Genomic DNA, 5,914 nt, shown 5'->3' on the forward strand with positions numbered 1-5,914 from the left:
TTATGGATGTATTTGCAAATTGGTTCTCTGTTTGCGAATGAATACATGCGGTGCTGATGATGCATATATATAAATTCAAATTGGCTTCGTGTGACTGTGAATCAGTACATGCTGATAGAGCATGGACACGAATTCCAACCGGTCCCGCGTTATTGTGAATCAATATCCATCGTGCTGATTAGACCCATCCAAGTTCTTTTATTTTGTAGCTGATGGGGAGAGCCAAGCTTTGAGCACGGATGGGAAGAAGAGGCAGCTCTACAGGCATTGAGCAGAATGTCCCAGGGACCAATGTGTTAAATTGATCAGAAAACAAGTTTAAAATTTTACTTGGAAAGAAATTCAGAATAAAATTGCCTTGAATGTATCGCAAGGGAAGGTGGCTTGCAGTGTTCTGTTGTGCTAGGCAAGCCAGCAAATGTTCACACTTCCTTTTAACCACAGTCACCTGCACACGCTTAGAGAACATTTTTCTACCCTCATCATTTTGCTCCCAAGCCTTTGCTTTTCTGTTCTACCTCCATTACAAAACTGGCTTCAAATCATCTCCCAAGTCTGATGTGACAGAGATGAAGAACAAAGAGATGCCAGATTGCTGGTGGGGGCTCTGGCTGACTGGGACATTGCTGGTAGCTGGAATGTGCTACAGCAAAGAGAGAGCAAAGGAGCCCAGGTTTTTCAGATGGAATTGGAAGGTTCCAGGGGACTTATCTCTGCCTTGTGAAACATTTTGCAGATCTTCCAGCTGGTAAAATGTAAAGTGACACTAAGTGAAATAAACTACTTTATAATTCAGCTATAAGTATCTTCAAGAGCCATATGACTAAATTCTAAATCGTTTAATAAAATAAAAGTTCTTGTTCTAGAAGGGTTTTCTTTTTAATGGATACTTCAGATGTTCAGTTAAATGTATTGTGACCAATGTAATTATCATTTGTCTGAATTTCAGAATTGTCTAATCAAGCACTAGTGGGCTGAGTAGTTAATAAGCACAAATAGAGATACTGAATTCTCTTCCATGTGGATTTCATCATCTTCCATTTTCACTCACCAGAAACACCAAAAATGTGGAGACAAGGGCTAGACACGAGAGTATAAGGAAAGTATAAAGATTAAGGGAAAACTGGCTGGGAATAAACACAAGGTCAAAACCTAAAAGTAAGGTTGGGCATAACTTCAATGCAGGAGGACAGGAGAGCAAAACAAGGAGGAAAAAAAAAAAAAAAAGGAAAACAAGCAAAACTACTTTTAGAATGGAAGTTTGCCCATGCAGTGAAAGGGATTACGTCATGTTTGTCTGCAGCAGTGAAGGGCTGAACTCGGTGACCTCAGATATCCCTTCCAGCTCCTCGGGCTCACAGATATCATTTCACTGAGCACAAAAGAAACACCTGACCCCTCTTCCTTCTGCCACAGACCCAAACAATGCGGCTGTCTGTGGGCAGGAGCAATTTAAATACTGAGTGCTTTTTTAGAAGGATACTCAGTTTATCCCTGCTCCTTAACCTCTGGATTTGGGCAGAATTTAGAGACCTTAGTTCCAGAAGTGCCAAAGAGTGCACTGCCTAACCACCATCATGTCCTGATCCTTGAGGGGCTCTGGTGAGTCTCCCACCTAAACCCTCCTGCAACCCAGATTTAGGCCAGATCCTACACAGAACTTGAAAGATCACTGGAGGGCCACTCTCCAAAGACTGACAAATGCTAACGGAAACACAGTGATGAGGTGAAATCTCTGTCCATCTCCTTCAGCAGTTTGGGCACCCCACAGGAAGCAGGAAAAGGGCACTACAGGCTCCGCTCAGCCCAGTACCCCGACTGCTTCTTAATGAAGAGTGAGCCCAGGTCAGTTTAGTGCCCAACAGAAGTTCCTCCAGGGCCAAGATCCCAAAGGGATCCAGGGCAGCCCTGAGAGGAGGGCTGGGAGTTCAGGGAAGGGAATGAAGGCAAATACAGCATTTAGCACTGTCTACATCCCCCCAAGGCCTCCTTTCCCTAGGAAAGCAGACTGGCTTCTTGACTCACTCTCTGCATCTGAAGTCCAAATATCCAACCAAGGTGACCTGGCTCATCCTGCTGGAGTCAAGTCACTTAATTTCAGCAATGACTAATGGGGGCCTAAAGTAGGTGGTCGTCTTTCCTGACCTCAGTTCCTTACCCAGCTTCCCTGGTCTGAGGTGACTTGCAATTAGCAGCACTGTGACTAACTGGTTAATAATAGTTTCAGGTTGTGCTGCATGGATTTTACAAGTATTTCAAAATGCCACTGAGCTTTACAGTGCGCTGCTTTCCCCTGCAGATGGAAAAAACAGCCTCCACCAGCCCTGTGCACCAGGTATGTCTGTCAGCAGTGCTAATTCACCATAAATACTGTTTCCCCCCCACCACCACCACAAATATTGTTTCCATCTCCCCTTCAGGAGGCAAAAAATCCCACTGTGCCTCCCATTTCTCGGAGTAGCTGGGATCCAGCAGAACACGATATCCCTCCTTTGGTGTTTTTGCATTGTTACTTTTGTATTGACATTTCGGGAAGAAATGGGTGTATGGGCTGCCTGCAGAAACCCTGCAAGAGCTGTTGTTCCTGCTGAGCTCCTGTGGGCAGTGTGGAAGCAGCAGGCTCCAGAGCCTCTCCCTGTGTGTCTTCCAGAGGCAGGATCCAGCCCAGCACGCCCGGCCGCCAGCGCAAGGTGGATGCAGAGGTGCTCCTGTAGCTTTGCTCCCGTTTCTTCTTCCACCCCCATTTTTAACTCTGTCAGCACAGACAGGTGCAGGCAGATGTGAGCTCACCCTGCCCCAGCTCTGAGCCAGGAGGATTGGTGCCAGCCCCTGTGCAGGAGCCACGGGGCTGTGTGAGCGTGGCCGGGTGCCCAAGACTGCGCTCCTGCCCAGGGGCCGGGGCAGAGCGAGCCTCCGTCCGTCTGCACAGAGCCCAGCACTGCCCTGGAAAGCTGAGGAACAGCTACTGCTCCTCAGTAAGACAACTTTCTCCTAAAATATGGCACAAAAGGAAGGGATCGTTAATTCCAGCAAAGGTTCTGTTATCTTTTTTCTAAAATATGGATACAGGCACAAAAGCATGGGACTGTTAATTCCAGGAAAGGTTCTGTTGCCTTTCTGTGGAGCTGCCATGGATCAATCCAGCAGCTGCCCCAGGAAGAGCACAGTAGGAGCCAGGGGAGCTGGCTGCCTCCTTACCTCTGCTCTGCCCCTCCCAGGCCAGATTGCCCATGTCTACCTCCCCTTCCTTGAGGGAAATGGAGCAGAACGTGCACTTTCTTGATGTAGTTTTGGCCAGCAGCTATTGCTTGAAAGCTCCGTGGTGGTCTGACATTAAAAAATTATAAATCTGTTAAAAAAGGTAACACTTTTCTAGAACACAGTCACACATTATATCCTATTTTGATAGAAGGAGAACAGTACCAGCATCCTTCAGGCCATATGTAGGCATGTCAAAAAAAAGGAATAATTTTCAAAAGAAATTCCTGGCTGCTAATAAGAAGTTTACTATCTGAACCTTTGTATATCAATATGGTGACTCAAGGCTGGTTCTGGTGCAATATACAAATGCATTCAGTGTTTCTTTGTGCAACACCTACTGGGTTTACCATGCTAAGACGTGACTTCCAGTGTTTGTGGCCAGGTGGAAAATGTCCAGAAAAAAAGTCCAGTGTCCATGTGCCGTGTTTTCTCAGAAGGATAAAGACAATTGGGAAGGGAGCTAGTTCTTAGTATGGGTTTCCTTCAGATAAGAAGTTTCTGACTAAATTTGGTTTTGGTTATCAAAGGTCACCCTATTCAAAAACTCCAGTGAGCTTCACACCCCAAAGTGGCAGCATTTGGTGGAATGAAAATGACAGACAATTCTCATAAAATTAAACAGAGTTCATGAAGAAGATCTCAGGGCTCTTTGAAAAGCAGATTGTTATCCTGAGATCTGGCCATGACTGATAGATATTTAAAATTTCAGTAAAGTTTTGTTAATTGGAGGAGCCTTCCTGTTGTAATCTGTTTCCACATAAGCCTGTATACAGAGAAGCTGGTGTGAATAAAAAGAAATAACTGAAATCTTCACATCTTCGGGAAACAAAATCAAGAGTAGAAATTTCAGTTGCTGGGTGTTTTCTCTCTGCACCTCAACGGGTCAGTGTGGAAGAAGGAACAAAAGCAGTCACTATCTCCCTGTGATTCCAGAGGCTGCAGCTATCATTCTATCCCATATCCTTGGGGGAAGTCCAGACTGAAAAGACTGCACAGTGCTGAGATGCTTGAAAAATTATTTGGGTTGTGGCAAGTAACAAACATCTATTCATTAAAGTCTTGCAATTGTGACCCAGCCCTTCATCTTGCACAAGATCTATAAAAAAGGCTGAGTGACTATAAATGTGTCCCTTGGAGCAAGTTATGGAAGACATTATAGGAAGACTGGTTTCTAGCCAGCTTTTCCAGCTTAATGAATTCCTTTCAAGGATGTGTGAAAGCTCCATTGAGACCAATGGTGAGTATCCTTGGACTCCTCCAGGAAGATTTTATAAGGGGTCTCAACTATTGTATTCTTATTTTTCTTCTATTTTCAGAGAGCAGTTCGAAAATGATTTGAAATGGTAATGCTACAGCTCAAGCACTTTTCACTGTGAGGACTGACCGAACTGATCCAGGAAGAGTCAGCAAAAGGCTCTTGGGCAGATCAGTCTTATCATGGTATCAATAACCACGAAAACTATTGGAATTTGTGTGCTGACCACCCTGGAAGAGATAAAAAATGCTTTCCTGCACCTTCCATGCTAAAACCTCAGTCGTTTAATGAATGTACGGATCTGGATTTCCAGTGTGTTCCTACAGACATCAGCTATACATGGACCCTGAATGGGAATACTGAGAGTCAAGGAAGACTTTGCTCAGATCAAATACCTGTAGGTACCTTATATTTATGATATCTCTTGCAGCAAAAGGACTTTCATCCACACATTTATTATGTTATCAGCTGACTTCACATATTTTTGTTTCTCCATTAACAGAGTGAGAAAGATAATGATCTGCAGTGTTTCTCTCTCTAGAGACTGGTTTGCTCTTTCAGACTCCATGCCTTCAATCACTCCTGCCCAAGATGTTGGGATGAGTGGGGGAGGTGAGGGAAAGAAATTATGGGCTGTATGGAGAGAACCTACAAAGGGCACTCAATGGAAAAAAGAGGGATGTTTCATCTGGGAAGAAAAAGGCACAGAGCAACAGAGGGAAAGATGGTGAAGAAACAGAACAGTGTAAAATATACGGGCAGAAAAGATGGGAGATGAATAAACGGAAGAAAAAAAAAAGATACGAAGTTTTAGCTGAAAAGTTCATCACAAGTCCTTTACTTGTGTGATTTCCCATCCAGTTGTACTGGAAATCCTGATATTCAGCTTTTTGCTTGGGTACAAGCAAGTCACAAGGCCCAGGGAGTGAAGACGGGCTACACAAGGCAGCGCACGCCAGGCCAGCTGCTCACACTCTGCTGGACCTCGTCACACTGACCCCTGGAGCTGCTGCTGGCACCTCCTTGTAAAGTGCTGCACACAAATGAAAACTCTTCTTATTATCCAAAGACAGAGACATCCCAAAATAGGTGTTGTCACAAGTAGCAGGAATTTCAAGAACATACTGAAATACATGACATTACAGACAGGTCCACAGGCTGATGTCAGGGCAGCTGTCACCTACAGATCCCTCTGGCTTTGTACCAGGAAGGCCGAAAATATTATGTGTTTGTGTAGAAAAGTCATGAGCATCAGGAATCTGCGACTCTCTTGACTAATGGGCAGAACCATCCTTCATTCTGTTTGGAAAGCTGAGCCATGGATTTTAAGCATTTCCCTATTTTATTGTTTTTCAGACTACAAACAGAGGCAAATGAATTCCCCATGTAATTCCATTG

The sequence above is a fragment of the Chamaea fasciata genome, unplaced genomic scaffold (assembly GCF_029207755.1).
Source record: "Chamaea fasciata isolate MVZ Bird 193981 ecotype frontalis unplaced genomic scaffold, bChaFas1.0.hap1 SCAF_1, whole genome shotgun sequence".
In the NCBI taxonomy this organism is placed as follows: domain Eukaryota; kingdom Metazoa; phylum Chordata; class Aves; order Passeriformes; family Sylviidae; genus Chamaea; species Chamaea fasciata.